Source organism: Micropterus salmoides, unplaced genomic scaffold (assembly GCF_014851395.1).
Source record: "Micropterus salmoides isolate LMB-PRFRI ecotype aquatic unplaced genomic scaffold, ASM1485139v1 Ms_hic_scaffold_6, whole genome shotgun sequence".
Lineage (NCBI taxonomy): Eukaryota > Metazoa > Chordata > Actinopteri > Centrarchiformes > Centrarchidae > Micropterus > Micropterus salmoides.
The window spans coordinates 5566177-5591407 of record NW_024044348.1 but is presented as its reverse complement, the minus strand read 5'-3'; the positions used below and the strand labels follow the sequence as shown (position 1 = coordinate 5591407).

The window sequence follows — 25231 nt, the reverse complement described above, 5'->3', positions numbered from 1 at the left end:
AACGGTGCGTTGTTTCATGACTCAAATATTGTGAAGAAGATACACTTGGTAAGAACGAAATGATGATCTCAATGTATGTTTTAGGACCAAATGTATGTTTTAGGACCAAAGACTGTGCGGGATATCCAGAATGAATCAATCCCCGACTGAAGGTCAGCCTGTGTTGAAGGTCAGGAGTGACTTGAGACTTGACTTGGACTCTAGCTCAAAGTCTGGTACACGGCCACAAAGTCCTGAGAAAAGATTTAATCAAGTAAGTGAAACTTTTTGTGGGGGTGGATTTATGGTAGATTTATAGTTCTGGTTATGGTGTAGTTGGAGTTTAAGAAAGCCTCAGTAATCTTCTGCTTTTTTAGAAACACACATCTAACAAAGACACTGCAAACTTTCAGCTCATCGTGATTGTCTGTCATAAGAACGTAATGCAATAATGAGTCGTAGAAGTTACCTGGATTAAACTTTCTATAACTGTGTGCAGTCTGCATTGCTGAGGTTGACTTTGCTTCAGGTATCAGTGAAACATTGAAAAAAGATACATAAATTTCAGTTTGAGTTGTAGATCTGTGAGTCTGAAGGCTCATTAGACACCCAATTAATGCACACGGAAAACCAAAGTTGTGTAGGTTTGTTTATTTTTTCTCTCCATCTCTCCAGGTAGTTTTGTTGTGATTTTTCAAAGGTCTGGAAAATTAGACCACAGAGATGTCCTTCATCTATTAATTCTAATAGAAACATTGGAAAGAGAGGCTATCAGGCTCTGTCAGTTGTTTTGTCCACTAGAGACAAATATTGACACATAAAGACTGCTCAAGAAAGACTTTTTTATTTGACAAGAAGTACATAACCTGTCTCATGTGTCTAACATAATTCAGGAATTTCTGTCCTCATCCAATTGTTCTGGAATATGTCCAGTATCTCCGCTGCCATGTCTCTCGTTGTGCCCTCGTTCCGGTCGGCCGTCATGACCTCTGCCCTTGCCTATGGTGTCCTGGTGGAGTAAACCACCGCAACCTTCACCCGCTGGGCCGACCAGCTAGCGCGGCTGAGAACCCGATTTCGCCAACTATATGTGCCTTGATCAACGCTAGGTCTGTCATTAACAAGACATTCATCCTCAAGGATTTCTTCAACCACACATGCTTTGGATATACTCCTGCTGACGGTAACCTGGATAGGTACTGTACATTCTTCAACTCTCCTAGGATAACTGGACGTGGAGGAGGAACAGCGACAGTTTTTAAGAATAGCATATTTTGTTTGTATTAGGTCGGTCAAATCTGGTACTATGTGCAAAAAACTACCGCCTGCTTAAAAATAACAAAAATTTTATAAAAGACTTTTCCGATTTCCTGGCTGGGATCATGACAGATTTTAACATACATGTCTGCTGTCCTTCAAAACCACTAGCTTAAGACTTTTTAGATATGATTTAATCTTTCACAACATGTCACTGGACCAACGCAGGAATATGACCACACATTAGATCTTGTTTTATCTTATGGGTTGCCTATTTCTAACATCCAAGTACATAATGCTGCATAATGCTTTTTCTAATCACATGCCTGTCTTATTTGATCTTACTCTGCCCTCTCATAGTCTCAAACTGCCTGCTCCTACGCGCCTGTGTCGTGTGTTTAAGCCCTCCACTGCTGCTCAGTTTACTTCTGCTTTTATTAATATAACTCAGTCTGGTAAGTTATCTGGCTAACCTTGACACAGGGCAATTACTTTCTTCCTTCCTTTCCACTTGTGCCGACATTCGTAACACTGTTGCACCGCAAACATTTAGGTGCCTCAGATCTAAATCTGAGCCATGGCTCAATGATGCCACCCGTGAGGCCAGGCAAGTGTGCAGGATAGCTGAGCGCAGGTGGAAAAAGGACAAGCTTCATGTATCATATGAAGTCCTTAAGGAGAGCTTGAGAAAACATGAAAGCTAACAAAATTGTCAAAGCTGAAAAAATATATTTTTCTGACATTATCTCCCAAAAAACTTGTGTCCTTTTTAAAACTATTGATTCTTTTTTAAACTCTCCCCAATCCTCCTGTTTGGAAGCTTTGTTTGAAGTCTGTGTGTCTGTCTTTTTAGGCAAGGTTGCCACTATCAGAGCCCATATCTCATTCCCTGCTTTTGACCATTCCATAGCTAGTACTTGCTCAACTGTCCTCAACCAATTTGAGCCTGTGTCGCTTTTACCCAACTAAAACCCTCATATTGTCCCACTGACACTGTGCCCCCTTGCCTCTTTAAGGAAGCCTAGGAGACTACTGGCCCGAATGTCCTAAAAATCATACATAGTAGTTGTCGTAGTTGGTAGTAGGTGTCGTTCCAACATATTTCAAAGAAGTAGTTGTGGAACCACTGATTAAAAAAAGAAATCTGGATTCCTCGGTTTTATCCTACTACAGATCTCGAAGCTTCTCAAAGATTTTAGAGAAGACTGTACTTCTACAGCTGCAGTCTTTTTCAGATGTACATGGTATTTTTGAGATTTTTCAATCTGGTTTTTATAGCATTTCACAACACTGAAACCGCACTTTTAAGAGTTTTTAATGACCTCTTATTAAACACTGACTGATAATTCTGCCATTCTAGTGCCTTTAGAGCATTTGATACAGTAGACCATGCAGTTCTTATCTCACCTCTAGAGCACTGTGTTGGTATCAGGGACACTGCTTTGCAGTGGTTATAGTCATATTTGTCTGGGAGATGCTTTTCAGTAAAGCTTGGGGACTTTGGTTCATCTATTGCCCCCCTTCTTTGTGGTGTTCCACAGGGCTCAATTCTTGGACCACTTCTCTTTTCCCTATATACCCTCCCCCTAGGAAACATAATTAGAAAGCATGATATCTCCTACCACTTCTATGCGGACGACTCCCAAATATAGCTGCCCCTCAAAAGAGGTGATAACAACTCCCTCGCACCTCTACTAGAGTGTTTAAAAGATATTAAGGCCTGGATGGCTTCTAACTTTTTAAATCTAAATGAAGATAAAACTGAGGTCATTGTGTTTGGACCCAGTCAGGCCGGTGATATCCTTCCTGTTGACCTGGACTAACGGCAGCAATATGCAAAACCCATAGTGACAAATCTGGGTGTCAAAATAGACAATGGTTTTAAACTTGATAAACAGATAAATAATGTTGTCAAATCCAGTTTTTAATCACTTGAAGCTCTTATCTAAAATCAAACCTTTTTATCTCGTAAGCACTTTGAGCATGTGATTCATGCTTTTATCTCAACTCGTCTGGACTACTGTAATGCACTTTACATTGGCGTTAACCAAACCTCTCTCGTCTTTTAACCAGAACTCGCAAGCATGAACACATTTCACCAGTCCTGGCCTCGCTACACTGGCTCCCGGTCCGTTTTAGAATACATTTTAAGATCTAATTGTTTGTTTTTAAAGCACTTTGTAAACCTTTGTTTTTTAAAATATACTATATAAATAAAATGGATTGGATTGGATTCTAGTTAACCATGAAAATTAAAAAATAACTACTTTCTAGTTTCCAATACAAACTTGAAAGAAAATAACCAAAATTATTTAAAAACCATATTTTTGACTTGTTGTGATTACTTGCTATATCTGCATCCAGAGACATGGGCCATGGTTGAATTTACTGTTAAACCACAACAGTGCCTTCCGTTCAGTATCCTAACTCCTGATATTGACCGTACATCATATCATCTAACAAACACTTTATAGGGGTCTCTGGAACTGACATCTATGAACAGGCTGTCCTCCCCAGAAAAACGGCCTTATTAGTCATGTGTGCAAGCATCTTATTATGACCCATATTTGCGTTTATTGTTAGGCGCTCTAGTAATTATGATGGGAGCAGAAGAAAAAGAGAAAACAAACAGCAGTTTCACCCAGGAGACCAGGGTTCATGTACTCTTTCACAATGTTAACCCTGTGTTTAACATCATGTAACTTATGTACTAAAGATTGGGTACACCTGACGCTGGTACTTTACAACTGTCATATACGTACGTACTTTAGGAAGGATGAGGATGTGTTGGAAATGGATGTTACTCTAGTCAGAAAATTTATTCAGAGCAGGGGAACAGATCAAATGTCTTACGGGAAGTTAATAAAGACGCGACTAGTGATGGGAGTAGTGTGTGGAACTTTCCTCATTTGAAAACTGTAAGGGAGATGTCGCTTATCACTACATGGCACATGTCCTGCCGCTCTCTGCGCAAACCAGCCATGTGAGTACATGTATTAGGTAGTGTGACATCGCCAATGTGGTGTTACCGAGAGTACACCCCTCTCTGCGTCATCTCTGTCAGCCCCAGCCATGTAACTGTTGTCCAGAAGCATGCCATATATTCTACCTCAAATGTGAGTGTCTCTGTTTTTGCCTGTCGACACTAACTACGCTTCCCCAGAGTTTTAAAATCAAAACTGCGTAACTAGTGCTTTCAAAATTCTCCATTTTAGGTGATTTGCCATTTTAGTCCAGACCACAAGCGTAAATGTAGCAAAAGTGCTGCATTTTATAACAAAAATGTAGTAGTGTGGATGTAGCCTGAGGGAGTAGTTGTAAGTCTTCCAGCAATTACAGAGGGTTGCTTGGTAATAGATCCTGTGACACTTGTCGACATGTGTGAAGCAGCACAAGCTACTATCACTGAAGACCCAGCTGCTACTACTGAGGCTGTTCATGAAGCCACTACGCATCCAGAACAAGAATGGGATGATCTGTGCCACTTAAATCTGGGTCTGGTCAACCAGATTCTGAAAAATCTCAAAGATCTGTCGATTAATCTGTCTGGTGACTAATCTGTCAAAACTTCTGTTGTCTGCTTCACATGTGGCCCCAAAGAGTAATCACTGGCAGGTTTAGGACAGGTGGGTGTAACATGCCGTATTTGCAGCAGACATTTTGGTGACATTACATATAGTTGAGCTTGTTCCAGGGTCCTGGTATTGTGAATGCATACATTCATACAAAAATATGATTAAAGATTAACTCACTAATTGGCAGACCACTTTCCGGATCCGGACCCAGCCGCCATCCTATCCAGGCCTGGACCTACAGCAGACTTATTATTGAGAATTAATACCTCGTGACGGAGCGTTTCTTTTTTAACTAGCGCAGCTTTTCTAGCATTTACTGTATGGTTTAGCGCCCCAGAAAACTCACAGACCAATTCATAGTTTTCACGTGACGTCACAGTCCAATGAAAACGTTCCCTTGGAGGGCAAAAAGACGTTAATTTCAGCTGCCTGCTAACCAATATGCAAGTGATACACTGTTACTTTGAGTTTGTTACTTTTTGCGTTGCCAAAATGCTGGATGGTTGCTGTGCTTTCGGATTTACTAATCGAGGAGACAAGCCTGGGCTGTGTTAGATGAGGGATTCCCCACAAGGTAAAAGTAAACATTACCACAGTCGAGCGGCGGCAGGGAACTGGTGTTTTTTAACAGTAGAAATGCAGCAGCGGATGCTGTAATGTTATATGGATCAGATATGCAAAACACTTGTGTCTGTATTCATATCTGTCTTTCTAAGTGTTGAGTGTTTATTATAAAATTGGTTAGGACTAGACTTCAATCACTTCAAGCAACAACTTTTTAAACACATGCTGATACAACTATACGTTATAGAACTGAATGATAACACAAGTTAGTCGTTATGATGTTCCAGACCTTTGCTTCGGGAAATTTTCTCTAACTGGACCTGCTTGAATTTTAATTGAATACCCCTGATATAAATGATTAGTTGATCGACAGAAAATTATTCTAAAACAATTTTTTTTAATCATTTCAAATTAGAAATGCCAAAAATTCTCTTTTGCAGTTTTTTTTAGTCTTGTATTGTAGTAAACTAAATATCTTTTGGGGTTTGGTATGCTGATCAAACAAAACGAGAGGTTTAATGATATTTAGTTGGGCTTTAAGAAGTTGTTATGGGCATTCCTCACTATTTTGACATTTTATAGGCCAAATGACTGAGTGATTAATTGAGACAATAATCAGCAGAAAAACTGACAATGAAAAGATGATTTGTTGCAGCCCTCATGCACACAAAAAAGGTATAGAGACTTCTTCCTGAACTCCTAGAAATAAACACTGAAGACTATGATGTAAGCGCTTGTTAATAAACTCATTAAGCTTCATTGCTATTATTATTATGAGAATAATAACAGCAGCAGAGGCAATAACAACAATAATAATAAGTAAAATTGTAATAATTGTTTTTCATTTGGTGCAGAGGGGCATGGCAGCCAAAGAGGACAAAGGTGCAGTGGCTTGAGCCATGTCAGCCACCATGTATGTACATCCCAGTCTGCATATTAATTGTCACATCAGAAGTCTTATTGCCATCGTCATACCTTAATGTATTGTAGTTTTACATTATTTGAGTTGTGAGAAAGTGTGCAGAATGAACTTTGGGAACTTTTCTAAATGCTTTTAAAAGGGCTTGAGTTACACCCCTACTCAAAAAGACCTCCTTCAATCCTAATCTTGTTTAGAACTATCGGCCAGTTTCACTTCTACCATTTCTTTTGAAAGCTATCAAACGGATAGTCTTCATACAGATCTCAGACTTCCTCTCACGGAATGACCTTCTAGATCCATATCAGTCCGGTTTTAAGAGTGGCCACTCCACTGAAACGGCTCCCTTGTCTGCGACAGAAGCCCTAAGGTCAGGTAAAGCTGCAGCCCAGTCCTCGGCCCTCATCCTGCTTACCCTATCAGCTGCCTTTGACACATTCAATCACAGGATCCTGCTATCCGCACTCTCGGCAGTGGACATCTCGGGCAAAGCACTGTGGTTTGAATCGTACCTCTCTCGGCTTTCCTTCTATGCAGACAATACACGACTCTACCTATCCCGCCAGACGACCGCACCGTCTTGACATGGGTCACAGATTGTCTCTAGGACATATTCGAGATGTTTAGTTGAAGGCTTGCCACCTTCAACTAAACCTCTCTAAGACTGAACTCTTGGTCATCCCAACCAAGCAATCTATCCACCTTAACCATAAATTGTCTCCTCAACCATCACTCCAACCAAGGTGGTGAGATGTGTTGCATCTGCCTCTCGGTCGTGCCCCTTTGCCGTCCAAGCTCACTAGTTAGACCCAAGCTCACCGATAGGAGAAGCAATAAATTCTAGTAAGACAGCTGCTCTTACTGGTATCTGTTGTCACTTTAGATCCCCTATTTTGTTGATGCTTAATGATGCTTGTTGTTTCTCAAATGTAAGTTGCTTTGGATAGAAGCGTCTGCCAAATGAGTAAATGTAATACATCTGAGACAAGACTTTCTAAGTAACTTGGAGATGAGGCATTGTTTCTGAACCTGACTCTTCTACATAACAGCGTCATCTGCATTTATCAAGACAACAACAAGCGATGGTTTTCTTCTTTCTGCTGTGCGACTGAGCCCACTTTGCAGCTATATTTAGGTTGCCAGCCTGCTCCATAAAAACAGACCTAATGATGAAACTAGGGCAACCCACAGTGACAGAGCCCTTGCAACCTCTGCAGTGCTCTCTGAAACCTTTGATGTTAATAATAACAACCCAAAAAAACCTGCTAAATTAATTTTCCAACATATTCTGCTGTGGAAGGTAAACTAAACACCTGAATATATATTTTTTACAGTATGTTAGTAAGCAGAAGGTTAAGAACTAAGACTGATCTTTTCTTAATTGAGTTTTTAAGATGTTTGAGCCAAATTGATAACATTTGGCTGCACAAAGGCAACTGGTTAGTATGCATACACAGCACCAAGAGTCTGGGTTGTTGAGATGTGCCTGGTAGCCATCTGCATTTTAAAAATTAAGGAATAAAGTATGAGATATGGACCCAAGATAAAAAAAAAAAAGCAATTTAAGATATTAAAAAACTTCTAGATAGACAGATAGATACATAATCATCCAAAATTAATTGCAACAAATCGCCACAGCAAATCAAAATCTAACTTCAAATATTTGAAAAATTCAGGAGACTGGAAGGCACGACTTGCCTCCACGGAGGTTGAGTTGGAGTCTGAAAACAGTGAGCGCTCGTGGATCGCTGTGATGAATAATTAACCAGAGGGAAATTGGGATCCTTCTAATGAAACCAGCCTGTTACATCACCGCCGTGAAGGAATACTCAATCAACTTATACTCATATTCACACGTTTCCACATAGGCATAAGTCCAGGCTGAGGAAAAGAAAGACTGCGAGCAATATTAACTAGGCGGTCGCACACACACCGACACTAAATCACCAAATAATCAACCACAGCATCCCAGTGGCATGGTGATTGGTTGATATGACAGTTTACATATATATATCCTCGCTCATTGTTTTAACTTCTTTACTTATTTGATCAAGATTTTAATGACCAAAAAGAAGAACATTTAAGTTTTACATTTATTATTCTGAAAAAGGAAACAGTGCTTCCTACATTAGCACTACTGGTAATTTGATAATAGCCCCAGGAGTGGGTACTGAAAATGATTCATAATCACTAAAAAAAACAGCCACACACCAGCTGGTGCTTAGTCCTGTCTGTGGTTTGAGCTCTCCGTACATTAGCCCATGACTCTGTACGTCAGTTTTAGTTTATAGGACTACGCAAATACCGTTTGGTGGAAATCATTGTTAACATTAGCAAGCTACATTAACTAGGTTCCACTTTCCAAGTAAATTTAAGCTTCACAGCATGATGGGCCTTCCAAATGCTAAAACTGAAATTTAATTGTCCTGCAAGACTTTTCTTTAAACTATATCCTTGGTATTTATTTTGCTGCAATAGTGTACAAGATGCGAAGGTTGCAGGACTACCTATTGCTTTGAATTTTGACAGTTTGGTAGAACTTGAATTAAATTTAAAAAAATGTATTTAACCAAGATTTCAGCATATCCTTGGCATTTTTTCATAATTTACTTTTACCAAGAAGAAGACCATATTGTTATTATTATTTATGTTTTACATGAAGGTAATCTTATATTGGATGGATATATTTCTTGCCAAAATGCACCATAGGAGTGAATGCCTGTAAGAAATGTCTTGTGCACAAGTTTGTATCTTTGACACCAGGAGATTGGTGATCCAAGCCATGGAAATGCACCAACTTTGAGTCACGTACCATTGAATAAGACTGGGAGCTCCTTCCACTTCGTCCCTCCGTAGACACTGTTTACAAATGTCCAAAAATGGTTAGTCCTTTTTCAAATAGATTTCACAATAGCTGCAGTGTCATCATAGATTGTGATTCCTTACTCAAAAAAGTGAGAGTTAAAATTCAGTTTGACTTTAATCTGACTTTTATTTGAAGCTCAGAGGGTTTAAAAAAACAAAATCACTGCAGTAAATCAGTTAATTAAAAAAGAAGCCCAGGGAAACAGTAGACACAGCTTGATCAAGTACCAGCTCTGTTTTCGACTACAGAGTACAGAGGTTTTAAAAAATATTTCTCAAGCTGCCTAATTCTTATATTTCTATCTTCTTCTGTCTTTCATTCATTTTTCTCATCTTCTGCTTCTCACCCTCTTATCGTTTCCCAATGGATAGCGTTAACGCCCTATCTATCCATTCTCATCTCATCCGTGCATTCATCCACCTCTCTCTTCATCTATCTGTCTCTCTGGGTGGCATTGAGCAGTAATAAAACATAATGTCAAGGAGGATGAAGATGTCATGTTGCAGGCTTATCGTATATCTCTATTTCCATGGATGTGACGTTGCTTTGTTATTAACAAGGTTGCCTGGAGCTGCCTACGCAGCGCGTCACCTTCTATCTGAAAACAAGTCTTAATTTTAACACCAGGGAAAATAAAAAATCCAACTCTGCTGTTTGTGTTTATGATGAAATATTCCCATATCTTGTTGTTTTTCCACATCATCTACTCTTAAAATTTGTATTTTAAGATATGACATTTCAAAGGCTTTTGGACTAGCAGTTGAATTTGTAGCAGATGCTTTTCTCACTAATTAATACCAGCAAAGTCAACTCTGACATTTACTCACCAAGAGTTACAGAAACACAAACTCTCTCTTTCCCACACTCAGAGATAGAGCGAGCAGACCGTTGGCGCTGTTCATCTTTCTGCTTGGCACATTTACACCAGCTATAGGTTAATTGGCTGATCCCAAGTGGATGGTGGATTGATGACCGAGAAGAGGCACGGAGAGAGTGAGTAAAAGAGTGACGACAGGATGATGATGGACAGAAAATGGCAAGGGGAAAAAGAGAAAATGGGGACATCAGGACCAATTTGCCATCTTCTCTTATCATTAACTGATAAATAGGCGTCGCTAGATCCTTTTTACTGGGGCATGTGCCCCAGTATTCATGCTCTGTGCTCCAGTAACAAGGTCAAGACATCTTGGCGTCGTTTTTTGGACGTGTAGGGCTCCGCAGTCAAGTTAGCAACAAAACATCTGTAACATCCAATCAAGTTAGCTATAACAAAAACGTCTGGTTACACTTTCAAAATGAAACTACTGGTTAAAGTGAAATGGCCTGTTGCTACCGTTGTGAAAGCGAGTGTCTATAATGCTGATGAAAGGATGACGAGGGACAATCCTTCTGAGCACAAGAATTTTCAGGAACAGCAGTCAGGTAAACTTGTGTTCTCTCCTCCCAAAGTCTGATGTCAGCAGATAACAATAAACTAATGTATTAGCTGCTGTCTGTCTGTCCTGCTAACCCAGCTGGGAAGTACATCGTGCTCTGTCTGTGTTTTGGTTGCTTTCCAGATTTTGTGTTTGAACAATGTTACAGTGAAATACAACTTTTTATTACATTTGATAACCGCCGACCGGCCATGGTGTTTATAAACTCCTCGGAAAATATAACCGCGTTGCTCGTAAACTTGCATTCATACGCGTGTGCATGCAATTAAACTCGCGCATTGCAGCAGCAACATACTAAGTGGGACCAGTCCAGACAACATACAGGTGTGATGGCACTCCTCATAGCAACTTATCATTTTAAAACAAGACAGTAATTAGCTATCTTGTTTTAAAAAGTCAGGTTAGACACAACTCTGGACCAATGCAATAATGAAAGCTGTGGATTCACATTGACAATTGATTATTAAAATGTTGACTAGCTATGCAGACAGGGCAATATAGATAAATAATAAACATGACATATTCAGTCAAGTCATATAGTATTTTACTTTTGAAAATGTATCACAGGAGTGGACCTGATGGAGCTGATAACATTAATATCTAGCAAGTATTATTATCTATGAATTACAGGTACTATGCTGAAGTTTGTCAGTAGATGCTGGATCATCAGCCAGTGCAAGCACAGACTCCAGCCTCAGCCAGTACAAGCAGGTCCCACAGACCCAGTTGAAATATAGGTAGTCTCAGCCAGTAGCCTGCTAACACAACCACAGATGTACAGCCAGCATCAGGTACAAGCAGCTCAGACCCTAACGGAACAGTAGACTGGCCCCAGTCTTAAGAGACTTTATGAGGACTGAGTTAGTGTGCAGAGGTCCATTCACTGCTGTGTCTGTGTGTGACTATGCAGCAATGGCAAATTGTTTACATGGCTCACGAGTCAGGTGGGAGGGCCCCATAGAAGAATTTTTCTTAGGTCCCAGGGACTGGCTCTGATGGTGACGTGCTTGTGATCCGGTCAAAGCCCTTTTCAGACATGGCAGTGCCAATAATAACGGGCAAAGCAAAGAAAGCTGGTAAAGGAAATACTAACACATTTCATACACTTTCAAAAAATGTATGGGGGCCTGTGCCCCAATAGAGTTTTATGCCTAGCAACGCCGCTGAACTGATAGCTGGAGTGGGTCATTAGTTGAGTCTGCCCTGTATGCTAGTCTCATGGTGCAGGATAAGGAACACCTGCTGAAGGTGGCAGATGGCAGAGTAAAGAGCCCAGAAAAAGACATCCATGAGGGGGAACAGTAGATGATTAAGCTCCTGCCTTATTTTCAAATTAAAAAGGGAGAAATGTAGAGTTTGTCAAAGCTGAGAAAAAAGGTTCCATCATAACCTTTGAGCTATGAAACATTTAGATATATAAACTCACACACATAGTGCTCAAGGAAAAACAAGTCTGTTATAGTTCCTTTCTATAAAATATGCAAAAGAAAATGCGAATGAATGTGTGTTTCCACCCATGTGAATAGTAGGAGCTGGTTCATTAAGATTTAAACAGCTATTGGCACAAATTCTCCAGTCAGGTGTCATAAACCTGAAGAGGAGGGCATAATGTGGAAAGCATGATGGACATGGCATTTATGTCATGTTTCATGTATTAATTTGAGTAACGTTACAGTCTCCTCATTGCTCCACACAGATGGTTTCATCTGCTTCATGTATGTCATGATTTATTCACATAGTCTGTTTCCATTGCACTTTGTTGCCTTTTGCTTTTATTGATACACCAACTTTTCTAAATTCCTATGTTTCCATTTGGCACAAGTTTCACGTTTTTATATGTGGTAACACAACCACCTCCATTGTTGATTATAGAGCATTACCAGTACAACTATCAATGCACATAATGAAATGTGCCAAGAATTACACATAATTACAGTATTTTTAATCATTAGCGCCAAAGGATTTAAAATTTGGTGACTCCTGGTGGTACTCCTCCACCTTCCGTCCATGGGTCCAACCGTGATACTGAGATTCCATAACTGAAAGCAAACTATTACTACCAGTGTTTCCTCTATATGAATTCAGCAGCGAGTGTTTGATTGTCCGAGCGGAGGAAAGTGACGGTGAACGCAAGCGGAGGAAAATATTCTGGCAGTAAATGTACGGTGTCTGTTACAGTGTGTCAGCTTCTGAAGAACAAGAAACGTCTGTTGTTTCCCACCTGCTGGAAAAGTGAAGCCGGTTAGCGCAAAGTTAGCTAACATCTCCCCTCCCCTTCAGACTGCGCAGCTACATAGCAGCTATGTAACTTAACATTAGCTCAATTTATAGAAAGTAACTGGAAGCTGTATTTTATTATTGCCTGCTTGTCCAATGTTGAGAACGTCAGGTACAAACTTAGACTAAACTGACGTAGCCTGCAGCTCTGTCCTGTACAGACTGATTAAATTATTTCTCAGTTTTCAGTCTGAAAAAGTGGTTTTGGAAAAGAAAGGACAGTGGTGACTGGAGGAGCTGAGGTTAGTAAAGCTAATTAGTGATGCAAACTAGTCCTTTTAAACTAATGAGGAGATGTTTCTTCTCTAAAATGCACATCAGAAGGGAGGAGGTTTCATGTTGCCTATTTTTTATATTAATGTCTACAGATAAATGTCAGAAGCAAAATCACTGTGGAGCAACAGAACCAACCAAATTACTTTCTCCAGATCTAAAGGTTGTAGTTCCTCCAGCAGACTGATCTTTGGGTGTTGTTTATTTATTATCTGCTCCAGCTTTTCCAACTAATTGTTCAGAGATATGGTGAAAATAATGGGCCAATATAATGTGAAATTACATATTTTTCATTGGAAAACATAAAAATTTTCTTGGGGGGGAGCACCCCCAACCCCCCCGACCAACACCAAAGCATTCATCTAAAGCTCACATTAAACTGGGAAAACACTGCAGTTTTAAGCTATTCTAAGGTGCATCGCATGCTCATGGACACAAGAGCAATGTTGCTCAGACATATATTCAGACAAAGAATTTGCTTCATCTCTACCGCTACAACTCCATCCTAGGGGAAACACTTAAGTTTAATTGTGTTGTGAAGTGTGACTAAAGGTCCTGTTCATGTTCCATTAATGTAAATGTTTTCAAGCAGACATGACAAGTGTATGTAATTAATGGAGTAACTCACAGCATTTAATTTCTGCTTTCTACCTAAGATTGATAATCAATCTGAAATGCCATTTTGTTTCACTTCCTTATTCAGTCAGACATGTGGTTGTGTTCTCAGTTTGGGTTACTATGTTACTGGGGGAAGAGAGAGATCCATTATGTTTTACTTTCCTTCATTTTCCACCTAAACCAAGCGTAAAAACATTTATTTAATATTTTAATTATTGTAATTTCTGGTGTTTCCGCTCAGTTATTTTTGTCTCATTTTTATCAAAACAACCAACTGACTCAGCACCATAAAGCCTTTGATGTAAGCTTCTGTAAAAGATTTAGGATCCCCATGATTAGCCCCAGGGACAGTGCTGCTTATAGTGTGAATTTCAGACCAACAGACTCTGAAGCTGAGACAGGCTGCTGCAACTAATAAAAATCACAAAAGATAAAAAGATGCACAAGACAGAAGGATTCTAGTCAGAACGCCTGTCGATTTGTTCTCCTACTAAACTTATTAGCACAGAAAGACTGAATTGTAAAGTTTTAAGCTAGCCTAAACACTGCACGCTTAATTAATGACTTAAAGTATCTGTATCTCATATAGAGATGTACTCAATGAATTTAACTCTTAGCAAGCTTTAGAGCTCTCTGGGTTTATGAACTACACCAGCTCTCACACAGAAAACAATTAGATTTGGTGTTTATATGAGAACATCAGATGGATCAAAACGATCAACTAAATTGTAATAATATAAATTTAGACTGACATCATCACTCACAATTATCTACATTATTTTAGTCAGCTGACATTTTTAACTTTGTCTCATTGTATTAAAGTCAGTGTGAACATGTTTTGGACTCAGAAACATGGTTGACATTTTTGTTAGGAGAGACGCTGAGACTTTTTTGGGAAGCTTTTTCTTTTTACAGATCTGTCTGAGCCTCTCCGGTTGTGTGTGTTCATCAGCGCTGAAGAAGCTGTCTAGTAGAAAAAGCCCAGAGCAAGAACAAGTAACTTTTGAATTGAATCCCATCGGGGACGAAGCAAACTTAAATGCATTCTAACAAGAATGACTAATAAAAACCAAAACATCAGAAGAGGTGATGGCTAGGTTGAATGTATGTGTAAACAAAAACTGAAAAGGGATATGTTCTAAACAACATATATGTCTAAAAAACCCAAAAGTGCTCCAAATTAAACTACAAAATACACTGTTTGTAACCAACCTGCAGAATGACACGTATTTTCTGATCTGACACACCATCTGCAACAGTTGCAAATATAAATAATCTGTGTTATGATGTGACTAGGGCTGTACATAAAGATTATTTTTCTAATTGATTATCTTATGATTTTTTTTTTTAGATTAGTCAATTAATCTAACTAATTTTGTGTATTCTAAAGGAAAAAAAATGCTGCTTATTACTCGATTAACATCCCAATTTATCCAAAATAAATATAAAATACATGTCTAATCAATAAATCAATGTTTTAGTCAATCATCCTGATAGAGCACATTAGAATAATGACAATTGCAGCATCTTAAAAATGAATCCAATTTCCACGTCACTGATGTGTTGTGATAATAAAAATAACAGACAGTAATTAGGCTACTTTACTTAATGTTTCTGGCATGGATTTATTTCAGTAATGGAGTTATATAACTAAAGTTCAGGAACAGGACCACGCCTCTCCCTCACTAATTCCACCACCTGCGCCTCATTCAATCAACCAGCCGTGCTTCACTCATTTCATCCACCTGTGCTTCTCTAATCCAATCACATGCACTCACGTATATAAGCCTATCTAACCCCATTTCTCAGTTCTCACATCCCTCCCACCCAAACCCTGTTTTCTCACCTCTTTTAATGGGCAGCACTGCAGCCTCACAGCAAGAAGGTTTTGGGTTTAGACCTCGCTCAGCCCAGGCCTTTCTGTGCAGAGTTTGCGTGTTCTCCCCGTGTTTGTGTGGGTTTCCCCTGGGTGCTCTGGTTTCCTCCCACCATGAAAGACATAATACTCCTCATTATCCAAATAAACTACCCTTTTTATACCTCATATTGGCCTGGACTTTGCTAGTGAATTGAGTAATGCAGTATGATAATCAAATATATTTCTGCGTCAGTGTGGTGCAAAGAAAACAACTGAATCGACTCACAGACTGTACAGACAGTCACAGATTGTCTGTAATTTTAGATTCAGCTGTTTTCTCGCTCATCCCTGGCCATTAAATAAACAGAAAATATGAAACGGCCGAACGTTAGATGACTCACGGTGTAACGTTAGACCAAGGCAATGAAAAAATACATTTTAATGGACTGTCCTTGTGCTGATTATGTGGCTTGTTTGTGTGGAGACAGAAAGTAAACACGATTTGCTGCCGTCAGGGCTCCTGGATACTTTGACTTCACGTGTTCATGGACAGCAGTTGTGCTACAGTGAAGCTATTTCCAATTCACAGAGCTCACGGAGCAGCACGTTGTTGAGTGTACTCCCAAAACTTTAGACGGTCAAAGGCACGGTCTTGTAGCTGGAGCTTGTCCGGGGGAATCACACCGGATGCAGCGACGCTTCGACAAGTCAACCTGTTTACGTAATAGATAACGTAGACTTCGACGACGAATCGCCCCAGCCCTAGATGTGACACTGATATGGTTAACAGCTGGTTAGTTTGTTAGACACAAACATGACTTGGTTAGGTTTAGTGAGAGATCATTGTTTGGCTTAAAATGAGTACTTAGTAACAGACAGTTTTTTCGTTTTTTGTCCTCGTTTGCTCCATGGAACGGGCAACAGTGATGATTCCTATGGCTTCAGGTCTCTTGAACGTGAATATATATAATTTCTTGGGATGACATTATTTAAAAACACAAGCAAAACTACGGATTCAAACCAGGAAAAAAAACTGTAAAGCAAATGACAAAAAAACCCTGAAAAACTGTTTTAAAACCCAGAACGCCGAAATGACTTTAACAAAAACACGTGAGATAAAAAGTAAATAAGAATTTTTGTCATAAGACCATCATCAATAAAACACTTTATCTCGGTGAGCTGACAGGGGTTCTTGGAAAGCAAACATTTCTACATTAAAGATTTTTTATTTGGTTGATCTCAATCCCCACTGTCTAGTGTTTTTGTGGTTCTGTGTGAAAAGCAGACTTTCACAAGAACATCTGAAAAGTGTAAACAGAACCAGTGTATCAGTGTGGACATCATGTGGCTCCACACTTCATTACCTCCCCCGGTCAGAGCAGACGCATGTTGCCAGCCTGCCTTTAGACCTGTTTAGCCTCATTGCGTGGCCCTGCTTCCTACTCTGTTTCTATTTCTGTGTGTTGGCCAAAACATAAAGAGCGCGCCAGTTTGCCGGAAAGCGCCCAGTATGCTCAGATGCAACAGAACGCGGCAGCCTGCCAAAGGCTGGCCAAGAAAAGCAAAAGCACAGGAGGGATTTAGTCAAGTGCTCATTTAAATATGAGCGAGCAACAGACTGTGGAATTTGAATGAGATTATAAAGGGAGACGGGGTAGGATGAATTTCAATTTGAGAGCATTACATGTATTCTCTCTCTTCCCCCACTCTCCCGCCTCACCCCATCCCTCCCAGAGGTGAGATAATGACTCCCAACAATGAGCAGGAGGGAGGAAGTTGGCAGGGTTATCGCCTCATAGCAAAGCCCAATGGTTATTATGGCACGGTTGCTCCTCCCCTCCTATTTATCTGTGAACACACAAACACATGCGCACACACACCGGCGAACACACATGTACATGTGGGCACACACGCACACTAGGATTGAGGTTAACAGAGCATCGTATCAGAGTGCATCTCACCAGCAGCTCCACTGCAGTGGTACGCATTGCACCTCCAAAACCTTATCAGATCACAACCCCCCGCAGCATATATATATATTGTGTGTGTGTGTGTGTGTGTGTGTGGTGATGGTAATGGGGGGTGGCTAATGCAACAGCATGTTGAGGGAAGAGACTGAAGGAGGGAGAAAGAGGCAGATGGAGGAAAAAAACAGCAAGTGACAGGGAAAAAGAGCAAGGAGGGCTAGTGAGGAGGGTGGGAGAGAGCAGATTGAGAGAGAGAGAGAAGGGACGGAGGAGTAGAGAGAGCGGGGGGGAGAGAGAGAGAGTACAGAGGGAGGGGAGGTTTATCCAACAGCGCTAGTGAGACAGAAGTTTCAGCTCTGCGCTTCACACACAGCCAGGACAGAAGATAACACACGCATATATACAGGTGAGACTCCTCACTCCTCTTCTGTACGGTGGTTTTTAGCCTTTGTATATGCTGTTGTGAGATGCCGACATTCAGGTGTGAAGGTGAATGCAGTGTGAAAGCAATGAACTTGGTGCTCAGCCTAAGTTGGGAGTGTGCAGGCATGCGGCGTAAACACAGGTTTTGTTGCGTCCTGGGGAATGAATGGTAATATAAACAACAAAGAGAAGAGTCCATAATGTGCTTTGTTCCCCTATGTGCAAGAATGTCATTTTCCACACATACGGATGTGTTTCTGTAATATTAATGGAGCCTTTCCTTAAGTGTTGCTTGCCGTGCGAGTGCTGGTGGAACAACACTGTGTGTGTGTGTGTGTGTGTGTGCCGTGTCTGAGCAGCATGCATTATTTATCTCCAGAAACAGCGATACCTCAGGGGTAGAGGGAGGAATGTATATAGTGTAACATCTTCAGAGTGTAAATATCATATGTGATAGCTGGACTGAGATAATGCACTGTGTGAGAGGCGAGTAAAGGAACACTTGCTTTGTCTTGTTTTTAACATGATGCCACAGTAGACTGCAGCATGGCAGAAACAGTATGGATATCCTATGCTTTATTTGTCTCTAATTATCTGTGGTGTAGATAACGGAGAGCCCTGTGGCAGCAGGATGCTGTGAATAAGGCTGAGGTGATGAGATCTCTCTTATCATTAGATGGGTTTTCCACACTGACTCCTTTTTGTCTGCAGATACAGTATCTTAATCCACATCAGTGTAACACATGGCTGCTGCAGGCTACAGATTCATCATCTGATTTAGAGTGTGTGCAGATTACACATTTGTAAGGGGTTTATGCTTGTGTTATTTACAGCATCTGTGTGTTTGTGTGCCTGCATCCAACTGCTTCTGCCCTCTGTTATTGAAGACTGAAGGCAGCTCCTCATGTGAAGAGAGCAAACAAAGGCACCAGCAGTTATGTCAGTTACTTTCGCCCAAATCTAGATCACACAATATCATACACACTTTAATGACAAATAAGGAAATACTCCACTGAAACTCTCCCACTGCAGGCTTAAAGGCTTGTGCAGACTACGTGTCTTTCAGCGTCAGACAGATTGGTGACAGGGGTCACACACAACACGAGCTGACAACAACTCGGCAACCCGACGCTAGTCTCCAAATGGCGTTTTGTCAAGAAAACACACTTGAAATGTGAAATGGGAAATGACACGAACCTACAGACAAAACAGCTGTTGTTTGTTATTATAAAGATACCAATTATAAAGACAAAGAATATGGGTGAAATAATGGATTAGCAGGGATTGTCTGAGCTACAGAGAGAGCTGGAAGTGAGTAAAAAGTGTTCTGCAGTGAAAAAGTAGCTCCCTGCTCTGCCAGCTGTCTGTTCTCATGGGCTGGATGTGGATGTCGAGTCGGCCGACTCTTCTAGCTATTTGGCATGCTAGATATCTGGCAGACATCAGCAACGTGTCACAAATGTGTCCTTGAGTAGTTCACACATAAAGACTGGCGACCGCAAATCGATCACTGATTTACCCCTGATCACAGCTTTAGGCTACATCCACACTGATACGTTATTGCTTTAAAACGGAGCAGTTTTGCTGCGTTTACGCCGGCATCAACAACATCAGCCTGGACAATCGGTAGTGAATGTAACATGGATAACGAATCACAAGCTTTACTGACCTTGATGTCTTAGCTAGCAGCTGTTGTGCAAGTAAATTCTGCATTTTACATTGCTACAACTGCCTACAAGTGCAGGAGGCAAGCTATTATTCGAGCGATCTATGCAGCAGCGGTATCAACCAATGAAGAAGTGTTGGGCTTGTCACTATTGCAGTTAGCTGTTTGCGTTTGTTGTTCATGACCAAAGTAAACTTGGAAATAGACCTTAAGTTTGTATGAGTATTGGAACCTACACCGACTTGACGCTTTCACTGTTTACACCAACATATTTGACATATTTACAGATATTTTTTTAGTTTTGACAGTTTGAAAGCAGCACAGGTTGGCAATTAGTAAAATCAGAGGAAAAACCATTGGACAACTTAAAGGTAGACTACAATTAGAGTAATGATTATATTTAATAAGGAAGATGGTTATAGTGCAGTGGGTAAGACACATGGCTTTCGTGTGAGACTCGGGTTTAATCCCCCACTGTGACACATCCACCAATGTGTCCCTGAGCAGTCACTTTGGATAAAAGCGTCAATTAAATTAATAAATGTATAGAGTTATGTATATACATACACATTTATATAAATATATATGGATAGACAAAACAGAAATGGAAATTCATCAAAAACAAAACGTTTAATACTCAGAACACGTTTTTGTTGAAGTATTCCTTTAAATGATGCAGGTGACAGAATGTGAGAAAAAAGCAGACGCTTCCTTTGCTCGTGCCACGGCCACCTTGCCCACATTGTCTCAAAAATACATGGGGCAGTGACTGCTTATATATTCAGGATTAAAAATCCCCTTGAAAAAACAGAGCAAAAATCTTAAACAGTTTTCTTTATCCAAGTCATATCATAATTTTGAGATATTTTTCTTTTAATTAAAGGGCATCAAGGTCATAATTACAATATAGCATCTACATGTTTTTCTATGTTAAATGCACTTTCAAGTAACTAAACCTTGAAATTGATTTAAAAAATAACTCTGAGCCAGTGCAAGGATGGTAAAACTGACGGTGCCTTGCTGGTATTCTGAACAAGACTATCGGCAAGGCAGGAGCAACTAAATACATGAATGACCGTCAGCTGAGGATGGCAGTGGTTTGATCTTGAAATACTTCTAAACTGCAGAGAGAGTAGCTGCACAACAGTTATAAAATGTTTTGCAAAAAATAATATTTAAACTGTTATTTAAGCTGTCTCATTAATGAGACAATGAACGTTCTGAACCAAGCTGGTGCTGTAGCAGTAAGACTGGCAGTGAGATCCAAATAAAACTGAATATGGGCCGTTTGCAAAGGCAGTTTAGCTGCTGTCAAATACACCTCTGCAAGCAAAGACCAGAAAACTTAAAACAGATGGAGGTCTGTTCGTTCTGAGCTTGCCGGTCTTCAAACCACAACATGCATCCCACACAGGACACAGAAACAAAATGTAACCAACCACATGAGATTATTGACCGACTGCAGGTGAGTGTGTTGAGGAGCAGTGAGCGCAGCTGTGTGAAAACAAAGTACGGTGTGAGAACAACAAGAGAAGCAGTCAGACTATTTTAAGCAACAACTTTACACCTCCAGGTTTGGACAATATCTATTATAAACAAGTCATAAAATGAGCACGAGCAGAGAAATATGGCAGTAATGCTGCAGAGGATGTCATAATCTGATAATCCCTCTGTTGCTGCACATGTCTGTCTCCTGTTGCAACATCCTGAAAATTACAGTTCATTGCTCTGAACCAAAGCCTGAACCCTTTCCTCTAAAACGTAACCTTGACCTAAACCTCTCCAGTTACAAATGTTCAGGGGATTCTTTTACCAGAGGGGTGGCTTCTGGGCTCAGAACCTTGCATCTTTTAAGGTTTTTAATATATCTTCAACATTGTTTAATTTCCTCTCAGTCTCTCTGACTGGACAAATCAACAGAGCAAAAGCACTATTAGTGGGAAAATATCGCCATCTAGCCTGTAGGGCCACCTTTACATTGTCACGGGGGTTGTTGTCTTGTTGTCTGTTTCATTAAATAACTTTTTCGAGAGGCGTAAACCTCAGCCAACATCCACAGGAAGTGATTCAGTAGCATCAGCGAACGAAACGCAGACAGGTGTTGTTCCAGGTTCGTGAATCCAGAACTCCAACTAAGTGTCTCTTGGTAAAATCAATTAATTCAAAACAAAACTTACCAAACCTTGGTTTGTGTTTCCACTGTTCCAACAGTCACCAACTTGGTTGAAATAAAACCTTCAAGTCACAGATTTAGATGTGAAAAGATTCTGGCTCTACACGCAGCGTTTCCCTGATTCTTCTCTTCCGTTGCTCGCCTCTTTGTGCTACTGGGTTAGCTCACTGAACAAGAGTCTGTCGCTGAGCCACAGCTTTTACTTTAGTAGCAGAGCAGTAAATTATCAAAATAAAATGGTAAAAATCGTCAAAATAATAAACAATTCCCAGATAGCTCATAAATTCGTCCAAACACCCAACCGTAGTAAAGGCTCGTGCAGACTCTTGTGACAGGAGTTTTGAAGTTGTTGTGGCGTTCACACTACGTGACTGATCGGTGACACGGGGTCACACACTACATGAGCTGACAACCACTCTGTTACCAGACGGCTGGCCTCCAAATCACGTTTTGTCAAGAATACACAGGTGAAACGGGAAATGATGCGAACCTACAGATGAAACAGCTGTTGTTTGTTCTTATAAAGATATCAATTATAAAGACAAAGAATCTGGATGAAAGAGTGGATTAGCACACACAGTTAGCAGGGATTGTCTGAGCTACAGAGAGAGCTGGAGGTGAATAAAAGTGTTTTGCAGTGAAAAAACAGCTGCCTGTTCTGCCAGCTGCCTGCTCTCATTGGTTGGATGGGAATGTCGAGTTGGCTCTAGATATCTGGCTGGCGTCCGCGATTTGTCAGTGATGCGTTAGGGAGCCGTTCTGATGCGTCATTGAGTAGTTCACACATCCCCTGACTTTATCTTTAGTGCCACCAACAGGTTGACATTTTTGGCTTTTAGTGAAAGCCATGAAAGTTTGTACAGACATTCTTGGGCCCAGCGGATGAATCACCATCCCTTCAAAATTTAATTCATTTCAATACTTTAGTTCATGACTAAATACTTGCAAAACTAATGACATTGTTAACACACTAAATTAAGATGGTATACATAGTCAACATTACACCTGTTAAACATCAGCGTGTTAGCATTGTCATTGTGTGTTAGCATACTGACATTAGCATTTAGGTCAAAGCAACTCCAATGCAAAAGCTATTGATTCCGTCAGTGACACAAGTGATTGATTACTTATCGTTAATTTAAAGTATGTTCACTCATGAACTGAACACCCCCACTTGATCAAAGAAACTGAAACAGTGCAGATGAGAATTATATGAGCAAGAAAGACAAAACCAGATTATTTGTTGTGTGTAGTTTTCAGTGTAAAAGTAAAATGGCGGCTCAAAAAGAAGCAATTTGATTCCAAGGAACTGAGAACCCAAAACTTTAAAAAGACACTTATACTGCTGTGGTGGAAATATGTCAATGCGTCGAAAATTCACCATGATAGATGTTTGTTGGTGTTTAAATCTTGTAGTGTGGTTCACATTTTAATCCCTAACCAGCTTCTTACATGACTGACATTTGTGTGTACGTGCATGATGAGCAGCAGTCAGCCGCCCCAGTCTGCTGCCTCGCTCGTGTCTGGTCTGTCACTAGTGGATCGAATCCTGCTGTGTTTACTGGCAAGACACCAGGTTGCTGAGATAGCTGTTACTCTTCCTTCCTTCCTTCCTCTCTCTTTCTATTTCTTTGTTTTCTTTTTCTCTTTCTGTCTGTCTGCAGTCACATCAGGTGAATTTACAGGATTGAGAGAGTTTTCCAGGTTTTCTTTGTACTCAGACCCTGGCAGGAGAAAGAAGACATTTACAGGACGGATTAGAGTTCATAGAAATGGATCTCCTCTGTTGTTTGCTTCAGCTGACAAGCCTGGCTTACACCTCAAAATCTTTCTTTCTTTTGTATTCCTTCTTTCTGTCTTTCTCTCCATCCCTGCCATCCATCCGGTCCCCAGGCTGGTCCTGTGTCTACAGTTGAGCAGGCAGCTGACAGCATGGTGACAAGTGTTGAGGATGGGAGGATGAGAAGCAGTGGAGGGAGAGAGGGAGGAAGGGGGACTAATGACAGGGACAGTGGCAGCAGGGGTCTGTCACTGCACCTCCAGATAACAGCACCACGGACTCTCTTTGATATCTGTCCCAAGTGACCAGGTCTCTCCATCTTCAGCTCGTACCAGGGGGGTGGGGGCGATTATTAGCTTTTTTTTTATTTTTTCCTTCGTGCATGGGAGGAGAAGCAGAGGAGGGCAGTATCGAACTTCTCATGGATCAAAAAGCCAAAAGCAGAATCAAGAAAAGATCCATTAATGAGAAAGGATGGGAGGATGACGTTGTTTACTTTGGGGGATTACTCAGACACTCATGTTCTCCGTCCAATACTTTCTCCCCCCGACTGTGTTTGTATGAAAAATGCAGGATACTGTACATGAGGAGCTGCAGGAGGAAGCAACAGGGAGAGATGGTAACAGATATGATGTGGAAAATACCAGCTAGCTCACAATGGTCTGCTGTCAAAGAAAAGATTCAAAACATTTAAATATACATATCTGAATGCATACAAATACATGACATTATCTTTAACGACATATAATGACCATTGTGCATTAGGGGTAGATTTAAAAATCGATTCGTTAATGACGTCATCGGGCCATTGCGACACCATCAGCCTATCATTGTAAAGTGATGTGAACAGTAAAGTTACTAAAACAACACAACATCAGCACTGCAGTAACACCTTCATAACCTAAAACCTCCAAAGTGTGGGAGCATTTTACTCTTCACTCAGCCAAAAAGGTTGTTAACTGCAGCGTCTGCAAAGCTGAGCTTTCCTGGAAACCCCAGAGCATCTGAAGAGGAGGCACCTAATGTTGTTGCTCTGTGGATGATGAAGACTTGTCTCAGTAAGCTAGTTAGCAAGCTAGCTTCACATTAAAGCCGTATTACTTCACGTTATGAGCTGTAATGTTTTCTATACAGTTTCCCTTATTCAATTTGACTGATTGATGGATAATGGTGCTGAGAGTAGCACATAATTATGATATGATCATAAACGATGCTCATGGCAACGTTCCCAGCTGGAGAACAAGTTGCCGCTGAGTGCACAAGATTGGACGACCCCTGACAATTTCATACTTTCTAACGAAGAGAACACAGTTCTCCTGTCTATGCGTCTATGTGAGGCGGCGAGTAATCCGCCCCAAAAAAAGGGGGGGGGGGCAGATATATAAACGTTGTGAATCGCTGTCGACTACAAAAATCATGAGGTTATTCCTTTCTTTGAATTGTGTTGTAGTACTGGCGTGTAAACAGCTCCGTCACTAAACAGCAGCTGAGATCAGGACTTGATTTCAGTGGAACTTTATTTTGCTGCAGCAGAAACCTTTTTATTTTTGAAAGCAGCATTTGTTTTATTGTTGTGACTGTTAATTAGCACATGCCCAAA

General features: G+C 40.5%; 1 protein-coding gene across 1 annotated transcript in view; it reads left to right on the top strand.

Moving 5' to 3' along the window:
- The first annotated feature begins 17883 nt into the window (after positions 1-17883).
- Positions 17884-25231, top strand: part of c1qtnf4 (C1q and TNF related 4) — a 37981-nt gene continuing 30633 nt past the window's right edge. The window contains exon 1 of the mRNA XM_038701771.1: positions 17884-17995. The gene's annotated coding sequence lies outside the window, so the exon portion shown is untranslated. The remainder of the gene's footprint in view (positions 17996-25231) is intronic.